Source organism: Toxorhynchites rutilus, chromosome 3 (genome assembly GCF_029784135.1).
Source record: "Toxorhynchites rutilus septentrionalis strain SRP chromosome 3, ASM2978413v1, whole genome shotgun sequence".
NCBI classification, from domain to species: domain Eukaryota; kingdom Metazoa; phylum Arthropoda; class Insecta; order Diptera; family Culicidae; genus Toxorhynchites; species Toxorhynchites rutilus.
In genome coordinates, this window is record NC_073746.1 from 5384945 (window position 1) to 5402639 (window position 17695).

The 17695-nt window shown below is 38.6% G+C and overlaps 1 protein-coding gene across 10 annotated transcripts in view; it reads left to right on the top strand.

Moving 5' to 3' along the window:
- LOC129775287 (lateral signaling target protein 2 homolog) overlaps positions 1-17695 on the top strand; it is a 111335-nt gene that overhangs the window by 19756 nt on the left and 73884 nt on the right. The window lies entirely within an intron of this gene.

Sequence of the window (17695 nt, forward strand, 5' to 3'; positions counted from 1 at the left end):
GACAATAACTAAAGGTATCGTTTGTTTCACTTCGAAAACATTCACTGCCCAAAATGAGTTAAAATACATGTAAATCTTCAGCGCTAAAAATAAATTGGACATAATTCAAAGGTTCGAAATGAGTACTAAAAAGACAACATTATCTAATGAATTCAATGTCATGCATAATTCGAATTCATTCATCATCAAAAATATGGGCTAGAGTCGTAAAAAGGGTGAAATATTGGCTACAATGATGTACGTTTCGTATATCTCAAGGCAGTAACTTGGGACCTCTATTGTTTGCCATTTTTTGCAATGACGTCACCACATTTTTGAAACCAGGTTGTGTTCTCATCTACGCAGATGACTTGAAAATCATCACCGTTAAATGCATTGAGGATTGCCGTCAGTTACAAAGCTTGCTCAACAGCTTCTGGGTGTGGTGTCAATTGAACAAAATGACAGTAAGCATTGCCAAATGTGTTATCATGACATTTCATCGCAAGAAGGAACCAATATCCTTTGACTACTCTCTGGAAAACCATGTGCTGGCACGTGTCAATCAGGTGAACGGTGTGATACTGGATCCGAAGCTTACTTTCAGCATACATCGCTCGACGTTAGCTTCCAAGGCCTACCGTCAACTTGGATTCATCTTGAGGATCTCCCGAGAATTCACGGATCCTTATTGTTTGAAGGCGCTATATTGTTCATTAGTGCGCCCTATTTTGGAAAATGCTCCTGTAGTGTGGATGCCCTATCAACTATCGTGGATCCTACGTATTGAACGAGTACAGAAAATGTTTATTCGTCATGCTTTCAGCTCCCTGCCATGGCGCTGTCCTCAGAATCTTCCGCCTTATCCTGTCAGATGTCTCTTGCTAGGGTTGGATACTCTTGAGCGAAGACGGAAACATCAACAATGTACGCTCGTCGCCAAGATACTCAACGATGAAATTGACTCACCCGTGCTGCTTTACCGCATCAATATGCGTGCGCCATCCAGAGTTCTTCGCTCAACAAGCCTTTTACAGCTCGCGACACACCGTTCTAGTTTTGGTCATAATGAACCCGTAACGGGAATGATTCGTGCTTTCTCGATAGTAGAAGATCTGTTCGAGTTTGGAGAGTCATCTACCAGATTTCGTCAAAGGATTGGACGCATTCGTGATTCTTAATGTTTGTTTTGTTTTTAATGTTTGCATTTTAAAATTTGTTTTTTATGTTTATATTCATTAAGACATTTGTCAGATGAACAAAGAAATAAATAATAATAATAATAATAATTTTTTTTGACGATGAAATAAATAAAATCAATTTTTATTAAATCAGGGCCTGACGGAGCATTTAATAATAAAATTATAAGCTCAGCAAGATGCTTTCCAGATTATCTATGCTGGTTTATTAACGAAAAAATCAATTAACAAATTTACTATTTTTCTATCTAGACAATTTTTTTTATCGGACGAATGAACTGAATTTTATATTCATTTTTTAATGTTATTTGTTTCAAGATGGTTAGACGTCAATTGCTTTTTTTTTTCTAATATAGCTTGATTGTTTTGGTTGAACTTGGGCGTTTCTCTCCTTATAGCGACATCTAAGCTCTCTATAACGACAAACTTTTATAGCGACAATTCTCTATAACGACGGTCCCTTGCGATGTTGCTATAGAGAGCTTTCACTGTATATGACTGAAATTTACGTATTCTAACTAAATTTTAGCTAAATCGGTCGTACAGTTCCCGAGATAAATGATCTGCCAGCTTTTGGGAGGAACTTTTTTTTCCAATTCATTTATTTGTAAGGCTCAATCGCATTAGCTTTGCGAAGCCGCTAATTACAATTTAAATCTATGTTTAGTAGGATTCGACCGATGATTACTCGAGGTTCGAGGGGCAACAATTTTTGTGGGACTGGTCAGGTTAGGGATATGGATATGAGGTATCGTTGTCTCAACAGAGGGTTGGAAGAAACTTATGCGCACAATTTCATGAACAATATATTCAGTTCCAAAATTCATTAATTACAAATTCGCTAAAACGCCACAAGGGATACGAGCATTTAATTAAATTCCAACTGAACAATAAATCGTCAAACACTCTTTTATTTTTCACCTCCAGTTCGGGGTCTTCCCCCTTCAATTCAAATGTTTAGCCTTGAAAAAGACTGTTTTGATGGAAAAAGTAACATTACAAAGGAACATTCACAGTACAGAGTTAGGATATGGAAAGAATTCATCTCTTCTTCTTCTTCGGTTGTATTTAGAAAACCTTTGAACTTGACAGTACATTCGCCTCAAGAATTCATCTCGAAAACGTTCTCGTACTTTCACCACAAATGAGGAGAGGTCGATGAACGAGCGGAATGTCTGTTTTGGGAGATAGAACATTTGGCTATTGCTCTACACATATTGCGTTGTATATTCTGTCTAATATATACCGGGAATTTTTGCTTTTAAAGAAAATGCTTCATTTAAATGATAAATAAATATTATGGCCTTCAAAATAGGCCCCTTCTGAAGCAACACACTTTTTCCAACAAACAATCCAGTCATCAAAACACGTTTTATAGTTGTATTCAGGAATTGCTTTCAGTTCACGCAGCGAACACGCTTTAACCCATTAGTGCCCAGCGTATGAAATTTAATACGCAAAAATGCCCGTTTTTGAAAAACTGGTTTTGATGAAACTAAAGTGTTAAGCGCATTTTAAATGATACCACATGACAATTTAAGAGTGTTCTTGTGTCAGTGTCATTTTTGTTGTTTTGTTGTGTATTGAGGCTTGCAAAGTTCGAGTTTAATGGAGTCGCAAAATAAACATAAATTTATCAGTTTTACCTCTTAAAGGATTCTAAATTGCTCAAATCTGTGACAAAATACTACTAGATGAGTGTAAAAAAAATCCGAAGAAAATTATGAAACCGCAAAAAAAATCTACGTTTACTTTTGAGCGTATGAAATTTCATACGCTGTGCAACTACGGTATATTTTTTTTCTCAATAGGATATATCAGCTTCCCGATAATCCGGAGGAGCTGTACAATTATCTGATTGATTCGGACGAAGACGCTTTCGAAAATCTAGTGTCAACAAATGATATTGACTTTGTCATCGTGCCCCCGAGCGGTGGAAACAGCGATGTGGATGCTTGAGATAGTGACTCGGAGGACGGTCCTTCCGGTTTTGGCAAACAAGTGAATGTCGAGAGCAACATTGAACTAGGCCAATCATAAGAATGCTCCTCGGGCAGCAGCAAGAAGCGGAGAGCCAGACACTGGGAAAAATGACCTTAAATTCGGATGAGTGACATAGATCCAGCAAGGATCGAGTTCATGCAGATCACAAGAAAAAGTCACACCCATGTCTCGTCGCCTGTAATTATACGTTGAATGAACGTGGGATTAGAATATGTTCGTTCAGACATATCTTCAGCCACTTGATTGCGATGAAATTTTTGAAGAAAATCGAACTCCTTTGGAACTAGTGGTGCTGCGACTTTTCTCATGCCCAAAAATCACCCAATATATGTCGAGTGCGGTTTCCTGAGTGCTGGGCCATACAATTTCACTTCAACTGACACATCGTCGCTCAATAATGAGCCAATCACCTTTCAATTTGCTGCAAACTCGTGCAGACTGATAATAGTGCTACTCTCTCTTTCCACGCTCAAAAAAAGAATATTACTTCACCTTCATACAGTCTTATTCCGCTGCACGTCCGTTTCTTTCATTGTTCATACCGAAGCAAAATTATCAAAACGTCAAATGAAAATGAAAGGTTTTTATGTCAAATGAAAGGGTCTCATTTCGAATGAAAATTTCGTACCGTATTCAGTGAAACTAATGAAAATGACGATGTGAAAGAACATGCAGTATGCTTGCAGGCGTACTCAATTGGCGGCGCTGGTTGTAAGACTAATATGCCCTCATAATCCTCTCTTAATTCCATTTTTTTAAAGACGGTGCGGAAAAATCCAGTTTGGAAAAATGAAAACGAATGAGATTTTCAATTGAAACTAGTGATCGTCATTTCACATATGAAACAGAACGCGACATAAAGCCCATTCAAATGATGATGAATAGGTCCCTTTCTATTGTCAAGTGAAAGCGTCTTCTTTCAAATTCAAAAGAAACGACGGCAAAATGAGAACGATATTGCAGAACCGATGTTACAGTATACGTAGTGAATACACACAGTCGGAAGCGAAATTGACGAATCACGTCCTTGACGTGGCAAATCGTTCATCTTCTTCGAATGTCTTATACCATTCATACACCAAGGTTTTTGACATAGTTGAGTCACCAACATAGTTGAGTATCCTGTAAAATGAAAATGTTTTTGTTTCAGCCCAAGATTTTTTTTGCAACACAAAATTTTACAATATCTTTGACCAATAAAATTATCTATGTCAAAAATCGCTAAGCCAAAAAATGAACTTGTTCCTTCTTCTCTTCTTCTTAAATGACACTAACGTTCCTAGAGGAACTTCACCGTCTCAACGAAGCATTAATTGCGTCATTTTCTTTTATTAGTACTTAGTTGAGATTTCTATGCCAAATAACACGCCTTGAATGCATTCTGAGTGGCAAGCTCAAGAATACGTGAGCACAGTGCAAGTCGGAGGAAATCTCTTGACGAAAAATTTCTCCGACCAGAACAGGGATCGAACCCGATCCCCCGGCATGTTAGGTGTGACGCTATCCACTCGGCCATAGGAGCACCACTTATTCCTAATGACGTTAAAAAAATACGAAAATGTTCATCGGAGAGATTTAAACTTACAAATTCCCGGTATATATTTGCTAGAATGTATAAACAGTGTATTTTTTTTCTATATTTCATCTATGACTTATTTAAAAAAAAATGTAATAATTTAACGTTTAGATGAAAGTAAATTGGTGTTAAGGTGGTGATGTATCACATTGCTATTGTCTATTTAAAGTATGTTGCAGAATGGTTCAGGAAGCACATTTAGGTGGAAACTTGCACTTAGAGCTTGACAGTTATTTCCTAGACAAAAAGTGTGTTCGACAAAGTTGTTACATATGAGAGAGCGCTTGTTTTTATGTTGTCAAAAATAGGGTGACCACAAATTTTCGATGAAATAGTAAATCTAACTTCTATATCGATAGAATTAAACATAATTCGACAATGTTGTATCCTTAGTTATTTTAAGCAACTTTGTAGAACAAAGTTTTTTTCAATTTTTTTTTTCTTAAAATAATTGATATAGCACTTTTTTTTCTAAGTTGTGTTAGGGTGACCAAGAAAAAAATTATGTTTTTGCTGTACCTTTTTTATTTTAAATTCTACATGCAAACTCAGAGGACTTTTAGATCTTAATAAGAACAACATTGTGCGATGCATAATCAGTCAATATCTGAACACTACTGAAAGTTATTAATATTTTTTGGGCCAAAAATACGCGCTCTTCATTTGTTTCTATTTCTTTCTGGGGCAAACATATGTAATGTTTGTTGGTGGCATTTGAAAGGGCATACTTGATTCTATATAATGTGAAATTTTCAAAACTATGTTACTTAAAAAATCACTAATTTTCGTTTTTACTTTAAAAATTTTACTTAAATTTACTAGTTAGATGTTTGACAACAGTTTCAATTCAATTTTCTCATTTTTGAATCTGTGCGAGAATAGAAAACAGAATTCAATATTTGGTGCGATATCAATTTAAGGAAAACTTTGAATTAATTAAATGTTAAATGTTCTTGTTACATCACACAATTTCTGCTAAATACAGCGTTAATCTTGGATCCACTTTGTTGGGTACCGCCTTAAAACGAAAGCGTTTCAAATACGATGCTATGTTTCTTTATTCTTTTAAACCCTTTCAAATGATTTAAGAATTTTAATCTATTGAATGTGATGATAAAACGCTGTATTCGGATAAGTATTTTCCATTACATTCATTTTTCCAATCTATCAGGTAATTCGGATGAACTGTCCGCTTTTTTAAGAGGGAGAGAGTTTAACCAAGCCGATTTTTGATACTCTGAACGTGTATCTCAATATTAATTCTTAACTATTAATTGATTGTAACAAGTCGTAGAAGGAAGCCCCTTGTGCTCATAACCCAGGGCGAATCAAACATTCACACCTGCTGTTTGTAAAATAGTTTACAATCGGTAAACAGGGCAAACAGAGTCCGAAACATAAAAAAAGGTTCAATAATTCAGTTGTTGAAATTCGATCATGTGCGCAGAAGGATTTTTTTCATCAAACATTATCCCCTATGATCTCCGGATTTATATTTTTTATGTGTGAAAAGTGTTTTCTGAAGGGGGAAAAACAAAAAAAAATCAATTTTTTTTTCGAATCGATTATATCCAGTGAGAAAAATTGAATGCTGTATATAATCGAGTCCGCAATATGTGCTGTCGATTCTACATCGAGGATGTTCCAGGATGTTTAAATGGTTTCGTTCGCCAGTACCGTTATATGAAACAATTCAGGATCTGCTGGAATCGAAACGCTAAGCTTTCTCGCTGATAAACCTGTTTCAGGTTACATATTTGTAAATCGCGAAAGGACGCAAACAGCGGCGGAATCGCGACGTTTCCCGGATACATGTACTATGTACACAGTGTTAGTCCATCTCGAGCTCGTCTCGTCTTGTTATTTCACCGCTGATGGGTTCTGTTCGTCTGGACACGGAGTGGATGCGTGCATGTGTACATGTTGGCAGGATTAATGGTGCTTTGACACGCGCTCTGGGGTCTCGCTTCACAATATGGTATCACGCGTCACCAAATTGGTTAGTCTCGCAACAAAGGATCGCATGATAAATAATGATTTCCTTCGAAAGTAGGTACTGCTTGGCCACGAGGATTTGTTCCGCCTGATGGGTCTCTGGTGATGTTTCATTCCGCTATTTAGCAAACGATTTCCAGAATACCTGTCTGTCTGTTTGTCTTTCTGTTGTGTAATGTATGAGGCGGCTCGGATCCCCGAAGACAACGGTTGTTTGACATTCGCTTTCCATCCGTATGTGTTCTCATCATGTAAGAATCACATGCGTTCCAAATATATGGACTTATGGGAACATGTGTAAGAAATGCATCCGCGAGAGTCTTGCCGGTTCTGTGCAACGATTGTCTGCCGATTCATGAAGCAGCACAATCCAACCCAGCGTGTAAAAAGTGTTATGTTTCTTGCCATATTTATTTTCCATTTAATTTCCAGTTTATCTTTTCATCAAGAGCTACAATCAAGAAACCAGTTTTGCGCTGGTCGTTTTCTCATTCGCTTCACGTTTGTTGAATTGTGCGAGGTAGTAAGAGGAGGTGAAAAAAGATTCCCTCTCGCTTGTAAATACACTCCGTCGAGTGTGTACCATCGTTTCGCTTGCATAATTTGAAAATTGTTATATGAGAAACAAGCAGAGAACCAGAAAAACGAGTGAACAAGAGCTTTCGAAGCGAGAAAAAATTGCTAGACTGTAAGTAATTGTATCGGTTTGCGGGAAAAGAAGGTTCGCGCTGGGAAAAACGCTGCAGTGGTGGCAATCATCGCTCGAGGAGAGGGTCAAGGTTACTAATATCGTCCATATACGAGAGCAGGAGATTTTTCCCCCGTGGGTACATATGCTTGCTTGCCCTGGCTGCTGATTTATGTTCGGTGATTGAAAACCAGAAAACAGCGAGCGAAACTATGCCTTGACCGCCACTCGTTTTGGCTCCGGATCGAACGGGTAGGCGTGTATTGTTTCCGATCGAGTTTGGCTGGTTGATCCTGCTTTGTGGATGGGGTTTGCGTGTGTTACCGACAGTGGAGTCACTGATTGGTGTAACTTTTTTGGATGACTTCCAAAAGCCTCCGATAGACTATGTTTATTGAATTTTTGAGCGCAGCGAGCAGCGGGTTGAACAAGAGCTTTAGATTTAGCATGCCGTTTGAAGTCGAATTATGCAACACATTTTTGGAAAATTTAAACAATGTATTTCATGTTCGGTATGATCATTGATTAATCAGACACTGGAAAATATGAGCTTGTGTATTCAATTTGTCCTTTCACTTTTTACCAATCGAATCTACATTTTCAAATATTCTCAATTTAGTATATCAGCCATTTCATGCCAAACCAATATAGTGGTTCTCAGATTTTCGTGAAAAGAGGTATTTTCGTTCTTTAGCGCCTCATATTTGTTATTTTTTCATTAAGTTGGCCATTTCCATTTTAGGGTGGTCCGAAAAATAAACTTTTTCCTCTATTTTCGAAAACTAACTATTTTCAGAAATTTATATCTTTTGGACTACTAGACCGATTAAGACGATCGAGATTTTTGTTTTGTTTTTGAGATATGATTTTTCAAAGTAAACCGATGAGCTTGAGCTTGGGTAGACAGTACAATTGGTAGTTGCTCTCCGTGATTGACCTGAACCATCCAAATTGCTCAATGAACACACAAAATGACGCTTGGGACTAGCAAATCATTCTCGTTGTGCAATATTCGGTGATTCGAGCTTTAAATGGTCAAAAACGATGCCGGCCACGTCCTTACAGCCACCAGAGGAAGGGAACGAATCTTAGTATGATATTCGCCGCCCGAAGGCCAGAAGGGTCGTCTCTATAGCGTGGTTCCCTAGCGCTTATCATGGAAGGGATAGTTGTTAGTGAGAATGGTTAAGAAAAATCAGGATTCACTGCGGTAAGTGATGTGATTATGTAAACGCGACCTATCGACTTTTCGAAAAAAAATCTGAAAATACTATGAGCCACAACACGCGGCAGAGAAAAAAAATTGGACTGGCTATTATTCATCACGCGCACTTTTAATTGAACTCGAATCGTGATGGGGAAAAGTTATTTTGGGAAACCTGAGGAAGCAGCCTAGATAACTCTTTGAAAATCAATAAACCTAACGATATATTCCGCCACTCATCGAACGTACGCTAGATTCAACTCCAGTTGCAACGGCGAAGAGTTGACTGTGGGAAACCTGAGAAGGTAACCGATAGAACTCTTCTAAACCAATCGAACTTTCGATAAATTCCGTTAATAATTGAGTATTCTGTATAGAAATTGGGGAAATTGTATATTATTTTGGGGGAACCTGAGAAGGTAACCGAGCGAACTTCTCTAAAATTGATAGGACCGCAAGGCAACGGCACAACGGCGAATAAATAAATATAAATGTTACAATACCAAAGAAAAACATTAGTGTTACATTCACATATACTACAAATCACTTCTAACTAAATACGAGCAACCTGAAAAGAACACATATATCGAACACGTGTTAACCGAGAATTAAATACAATGTACCGTACAATAAAAAAAGGACTGATTGAATCGATTTTTCAAAGTAAACCGATGGTCCAAAAAATCAAATTGTCCACAAGAATTAGATTCCTTATGTTCCTATTTTCTGTCTATTAAGTTTCTTTTTCTTTTCGAATGGCACTAACGTTCCTAGAGGAACTTCGCCGTCTCAACATAGTATCACTTGCGTCATTTTTATTAGTACTTAGTTGAGATTTCTATGCCAAATAACACGCCTTGAATGCACTCCGAGTGGCAAGCTCTAGAATACGCGTGATCGCAGTGCAAGTCGGAGAATTTCTTTGACGAAAAATTCCCCCGATCAGAACGGGAATCGAACCCGAACCCCCGGCATGTTAGGTGTGACGCTACCCACTCGACCACTGGAGCACGGGAGCGCCATTAAGCCACCACAACGAAAACATCTCAGCTTTGAAAAATCATAACACAAAAACGAAAAAAAATCTCTGATGTTATGTTAAAAACCTCAGCTTTCAAGAAAAAAATATTAAAAAAAAATATTACGCCCTTGGTTCGGGACCATGTACATACACTATCAAAAACAAATACAATCAATAATTGTAAAAAAGGTAGAAAAGGTCTGAGCCTAGGGGCACGGACGGAAGTTTGACGTAGGACTGTGATTGTTCAGAACACTTCGTTATTTTAAATGTAATTCTCTTCATTGTTCAGAAATCTGTTAGTTTAACACGTTGAGTGCCACGGTTTTGTAGCGATTGGATGGACATTTTTAAAAGTATTAGGACCATCGTTTCTTATCGTAGTAGTTTCTTTTCGAAAGGAAATATTTATGAGCTTCTATGCTTATATTATTTACCTTTATTATCGTATGTTATACTGACAGTCACCGGTAACTGACATGGCAGTCAACGTGTTAACTCTTAACCTTCTGTATTTGGTTGCAGTCATATATGGATAGAATACATTAAAATAAACTCTTTCGCATGAATGTATTTTTTCAATTCCCAGGGGAACTGCCAGATTATTTTTCAGCAACGATGATAGCAACGAGAATTCCGTGCGTGTATGTGTGTGTGTGGCGGCTGCTTCGATGTTTCAAGCGGAACCGTGGCATCACTCTCCTCCTGATAGATTCCCTTCTGGCCTTAGGTGCACAAACAGGCTCTTGGTGACACCGTTCATCAGCGCTTTCATGATAAACGAAATTAGCTTCACAACAACAGCGACAACATGCTCCAATCGCTGTTCAATCATAACTGAGTGGGTTTACGAGCGGCGCTCGCTTATATACTGATTGGTGATTTCAATAGCCTGTTTTGAAAGCAATTTTAACGCTATTGAAACAAGTTTTTGAATCAAAAAGTAACAAATATATAACGCGTAGACATTTTATCTTTCGAATGAAGTGTTTATCATACCATTTCGTTCAGTTGTTTATGAGCTATTAACGCTCAAAATCTCGGTCTCCGGCGTAACGCTTTCGTTTTCGAAACTTTGATTTTACATCCCGGTATAGAAATGAAAGACGTAGTCCTACGTCAAAAAAAGCATCATATCATTCAACAAATTTTATTTCGTACTGTTTTACCTGACAATAAACCAAAAAACACTGCAATCAGAAGACACTTTTTACACAAAGTCTGAAAACAAAGAGTAGTTAGTTCAGTTATAACATGAATACATATAGTCACATACCTTTCATCGTCCTCCACGGATACCTAAAACAATCGCATGAAGGAACTCTAGAAAATTGCAACACAAAGATGGAGAACCCTAGGTTGATCACTCGAAATGTATTATTATATTAAAATGCAAACAAGATTTAGAAATAACAAAAAAATTAGTAAAAAAAAAAGTCAGAACAGTGGTCATTTTCAAATAAACCATCGATCAGTATAATTCAAATCTACTTTGACTATGTTCGATCACATCTCATCTCTACTACAACATCAGTCAGGATCTCTACTCTCATCTCAACTTTGGAACTCTGCTTAGAAACAATCTGGGTGGTGACAGAAAAAGAGTTAAGAAGGGCCTAAACAAAAAATCCTTGACAATTGTCCAAAATTATAACTCAGAAACGGTTAGTCCGATTGATTTGGTGTCTTCTGCAATGTTATTAAAGGGTGTGTCACATCAAATTGCATCACGGAAAAAACGCTGTAGAAATTTAATTTTTAGGAATTATATCGTCAGCTTTCGCTTATAATCAGATAAGAGTGTATAGATCACGTTGGCCATGCTTCATTGTCAATTTTTCGTAAATTTGGAAAAATGTCGTCGAACGAAAAAGAGCGTCGTGAATTAATCCTGTGCACTCATTTCGAGAATCCGGAGTTGTCACATCGGGACATCGGTAAGATGCTGGGAATCGTCCAATCCACGGTCAGCAGAATACTAAAACGATACTTCGAGAACCTAACCATCGACCGGAAGGTGAAGAACGGCAAAAATGGATGCTCCGTCAGTGAAAAAGATCACAAGCGCGTAGTTAAGCAGTTTAGACGTGATCCGAGATGTTCGGTCCGGGATGTCGCCAATAAGATGAATTTGTCAAGTTCATTCGTCCAGCGGACTAAGCAGCAGGAGGGCCTGCGTACATACAAGGTTCAGAAGGCTCCTAACCGCGACGAAAGGCAAAACATGGTGGGGTCTTCCCACCATGCGAGCCCGGAAGCTGTACACCAAAATGCTGACGAAGCCGCATTGCCTGGTAATGGACGACGAAACCTACGTCAAAGCGGCCTGTTGTTCTTCTCCGCAGAGGACAAATTCAGCGTTCCGGAGGAGATTCGCAAGCAGAAACTATCCAAGTTTGCCAAAAAGTACATGGTGTGGCAAGCGATCTGCTCTTGCGGTAAGCGGAGCGCCCCCTTCGTGATAACCGGCACGGTAAACGGGCAGGTTTACCTTAAGGAGTGCCTACAGAAGCGCTTACTACCACTATTGAAGCAGCACGAGGGCCCGACCATCTTCTGGCCGGATCTCGCTTCGTACCACTATTCAAAGGACGTGTTGGAGTGGTACGAAGCCAACGGGGTCACCTTCGTGCCAAAGGAAATGAACCCGCCCAACGCGCCGGAGCTTCGCCCAATAGAGAAATATTGGGCGATTATGAAGCAGGCCCTCCGGAAGAACCCAAAAGTTGTCAAAACGGAGGCGGACTTCAAGAGAAAATGGATTTCTGTTAAAAAAAAACTACAACCTGACGTTGTACAGAACCTTATGGACGGGGTAAAGAGGAAGGTGCGAGCATACGGGCTTGGGCTTGAAGTATGAATAAAAAGAAAATGCCAAAAGTTGTTTAATAGTTTTTATTTTACTGTCTAAAATTTTCAAAAGGATCTACTGGGCGAATTTCTACAGCGTTTTTTCCGTGATGCAATTTGATGTGACACACCCTTTATTATTGGGGCTATAAGGAGAAAGTATTCACTGTAATTTTTTTTATTTTTGGTTTCCTTTCGAGAATAACACTTAAAACTCAATTTACTCAAAATTTGAGTTTTTATTTTATTTATTGACTAGCTGACCCGGCAAACTTCGTCCCGCCAAAATTTGATTTTTGATATCAATACGTTCAAACTCATCATTATAATATCAGATTATTTTCAGACACAATTTTCGTTCAAGATTTTTCAACCACTTGCAAATAACATGTTTCTCCGTTACATGGAATGAACGTTTGATACAGAAAATATGATAGAATGAAGACAACCCCCTTCCCTCCCCCTCCTACCTTCAAGAGGGGGTGGAGTGTCTATTCACCATAGAAACTTTTCTTGTCCCCTAAAATCTTCACATGCCACATTTGGCTCCATTTGCTTGATTAGTTTTTGAGTTATGCAGAAATTTGTGTTTCATTTGTAAAGCAATTGAATTTTATTGAATCCTAAAACTTTCATATGCCTAATTTGGTTTCATTTGCTTGAGTAATTCTCGAGCAATGCAAAAAATTGTGTTTCATTTGTATGGCAGACCACTCCCACCTTAGAGCGGGGGGGTGTAGTGTCTATCCACCATAAAAACATTTATTGCATCCTAGAACTTTTATATGCCCAATTTGGTTTCATTTGCTTGATTAATTCTCGAGTAATGCAGAATTATTTACATTTGCATGGTAGCCCCACTTTAGAGAAGGGGTTCGTTGGTTCAAGTCAATCACGGAGGGCAACTACGAAATGTATAGTATACCCAAGCTCAAGCTCAAAATCAATGCTAAAGAGTCACATTTTATTACAGATTTCTGTTGTTTCATAATGTCTACAATTTTTTTACTGCCATTACAGTTTGAAAATTACCTAACTTCTATTTTATCTACGGAAACTGGAATAAATAAATGGTATTTTGTGTTTCTTCAATGGTAATTGCCTATAAATATTGTTCTTTCTGGGACTGAGAGTTATAAAATAATAAAATAGAAATATATACGGCACGGTACGTTTGAATAAAAGAAAATCCCGGTATTTTCTGATCATAGTGTACCTTATTAGTTTCCGATCTAGTTAAAAGTTTACAGTTATTGGGCCGGAGTTGTACAAAGAATGAGAATCCGATTTGTTGTATAAAGTTGTATTCAATGTTGTTCTTATTTTCTTGGCTATCCATGACTTAGGCAATATAGTCAAGAGACTATTCTTTGAGCTGGTCAATCATTTCATACAATTCGCTGGTTCTATATTCTATAGATTGCTACAGATTGTTATAATGTGTATAACTAAATTTGCACCAACTGTTAGTTTTTTGGACTGCACCTCCTTCTCTCTCCTTAACCCGATTCCGATGAACTTCTCACATCTTGTTTTTTCTCCACCGAATTGACGCTCCTGTTTTCGATGTTGTTCGCTCAATGACCTTTTGGAGGTAACGAACTAAATGTTACCTATCCGATAAGCCCCCCAACTGCAGCGCAGGTTCCGCTAGAACGACGATAGGTTCATTTCTCGATGTCATGATCACGCTAGGTACTGTGCCTTGGTTGTGTAATTGTTTCGTGTTTTAACAGTACTCTCCCATTCGTGGCTAGCCCTTCCTCACGCTTTTCAGATCCATTGCCTCGGATATATGCTCCGCGCGATCCGCGTATTCGTCCGAAAACACACATGTTTATCTTCATTCTGTTGTTTAATCGCTACATTCGCTTCTGTTTAATTATCATCATTCATTCACGCCATTTTTTTGCGGCGTGTGTCGTGTTCTTCCTACACTTCATTTGTGTTTTTATTGTTGGATCGTTCTCAAGTTACTCGTACATAGTTCATGTTGTGTTTTCTTATGTTTTTTTTGTCGCGTTTCACGCTGCAGAAGAATCGACGACGACGAGAGCGGTCGTTGGCGTGGTTCAATGTGACATTCCGTTAAAGTGCCTTCGGTTCATCACGCCCTTTAGCCACGAGAAGCAGCAGAAGTTTTAATTGCTCTGCTGGGTGATTCCATCACGAGACTACTCCGCAGACACGCTATCAGGACCAGATCAAGTTGTAGCGAGCGTGATCGTGTCTTGGTTCGCCCCGAATGGGTGTGTGCCATTTTTGTTCGCTGTTGCTCTTCGACGTTTTCGAACTGCTTGCCGTGATGTGGAGGAATAAACGTTTCGCGTTTATTGTCGATTGGTTTGGTTTGTTGCTGATAATAAAGAAGACATGAAAACACCACTATTGCGGATGCGAACATTGGCGGGGATGGCAAGCGGGAAGAATAACAAAAATCACAATTCATTGCGAAGATTCGAAATTGGATCGATATGTCATTCCTTTTACGATGAAACAGGCTCGAAGTGCGCTCGTATGGTCGTATGGTTCATACGGTGGGGCTGAAGTAATGTTACAATTCCAGTTGAACTCGTTTGCCATATTATGGCGTAAGTTTTCTTGGAGGCTTGCTGGCCGGTTTTCTTTTTTCTCAGTTTCAGGCCGTAATACCGGTTCTGCTATATCATTGTGATGGGTTTGGTCCATTCTTGGTCCGCTCCTTTTACTTGCATGAACTGAAGGCTATACTTTATAGCAGTCGTTACGTTCGTGCTTTCTGACGGATAGTGAGACTGGGAGCGAACGTCGTAAAATCTGGTTGAGTAACTGTCAACTCAGAAGCGTAATGTAGATAGCATCCAATGAAGTTTATGGGTAGCGAAAATCTAAATATGGTAACACAGGGGGCATACTCATTGTGTGTGAGCTTTTCATTGATCAATTTTGTTCTAAATAAGGTTTGTTTTGTTGGATGAAAATATATTAGGACTGATATGCTTCTCGACTATAAGTAGCAGTTGATAGTTATGTATGCTGATAAACTGTAAAATATTCAGTCATTGCAATCAGTTTCAATCGGGTTATTTATAGGAGGACATTGGTTTTGCAACAAAGTATATCAAACTTCATTTCAAAAAGTAGTTCTAAATGCATTTCTATAACGACGATATTATATAAAACATTTGGCTTGACTAGGAGTGTCTTCATAGTCAATTTTGTTGCGTGTCCGCTACTAAGCGAACAATCATGAGCTTATAACTCAGGGTCTTCAACTGACTATCTTTGTGTGTTATTCTAGTTACTACATCCACGCAACAACTATCATGTGACGGTAATCCCATTCCCTTACCGCTCACATTATGGTCTGCTGTTTCGGTAATTGGAAATATTAATAACTCAACAATGGAAACCTCATATCAACAGTGCCTCTGTGTATATAACCCAACTGTGAACATTCAAACAATAGGAATATTCTAACGCCGAAGAAGGCGACATGTGTTGCGTATCGATAGAATAGGAATACTCTTACGCCTACTGTGCTACTGAATAATAGATAAAAATGTGTACGTACGTGAAGATTACGGGCAGTTTCCCGGAAAAAAATCACTGATCTAGGTGATGTCCCTAGCGAATGAAATTTGTTTTTGACGATAAATTCGCAAGTAAGCTAATGATCTGGTAAGATATTTGCATCTGCGAATAAAATACCAGATTTTCGTTATGGATTCCAAAATGTACAAGCAAGAGAAGACGAATTCACCCTCAATTCCGTTCGATTGAGAAATATAGGGCAATTATCAAACAGAATTTGGAGAGTTGAATATTGACTCGTGATGCGACAGCTTAGTCTATTCTACTGGTTAGTCTACTGAGTGTCCTGATGAATCTAGTACGAATTGTCGAAGTTGACGATCCAATTGACACCTACCATCGGAAACTATAAGCTTTTGTTGGAGTTCGATGATCAAAAATTTGTCATTCAAGCACAAAATATCAATACTATCGCTAGTGGATTGGTCAGAAGGGACATATTGTGTAAACCTAGACGATGCCGAAATTCACAGAAATTCTCCAATGCGGGTTGTTCAATTCAACTCCACGTCCTCCGAAGAAGTTACCTTGGTCAAACACTGAGCTCTGCGTAGGAATGAACGCTGCAACGCAACTCAGAGTCATTTCAATTCGCCAGCCGTAGATATAGAATCTTAAATCGTCAACTGTACTGACGAAACCTTGCCATTATGGAAAGGAATCTGAAACACAATCCAACAAAGTCTGGACTGCTATCGGCGATGTATTTACATAAACGAAATGCTTGCATTCAATTCTTACAACTCTGGAACTATTCGCTACTGAATCCGTGGGTGTGGATAGATTCTTAGTGCAACGCTTGCATCAAAAAATGGTCAAATTTTACCAATTTTTCTTGCGTTCACCTTAATACCTGGTGACGAGACCGCTTGTGCATCGTCAATCATAGTGACCCGTGAGTTTTCAATCAAAATCTGACTGCACTATTAGTTGAACTGCGGAAGTTATGGCGAAAACAGTAAAGCAACTGCTCTCCAAAATTTGTGCGTAATGAGAGCTCCATCCTATTGTGAAGAAATTGTACATCGTCAAGTACTTTGAGTCCGCCGATAACAGAAAACGGAGGGAAAGGTGGCTACTTCATCCCGGGCTTTGGGCCGGGAGGTCTGAGCAACGGGCCAGAAATTGAAAAAGTACCTAGCAGAGATGAGCAGCATCATACGGAAATGCTTAAAAGCTTAGATGCTTCTGTGGCTTCCCATCAGCGGAAAGGGGATGCCAAAGGCGCTGTTCTTCCGTTCCGGACTTGCGGTTAACGGGGAGATTTACAGTACAAAGTGCCAAAATTGCCTTCTTCATGAAAAAATATCATCCGGACGAGGATGTGGTGTTATAAATTTCAGAAAACGATCGTTCCTGTTTACGTTTAGCTAAATTGTAAATCCTTTCAATAGAAATCACTAACTACCTATCACTATATTTTTCACGTAAGAAAAGCAGTTTTTGCACAATATAATAAATACTGTACTGTTTATTACGCAAGATATCATTCCGTGGGTTGAAAAAAGAACAGTTCTATTTTTAGCTGTGCATGAGATAGTAGAATATGTAAATGGCTAACCAATAAATGTGCGCATTACATTTTCATCGCTGTATCCACATCAAC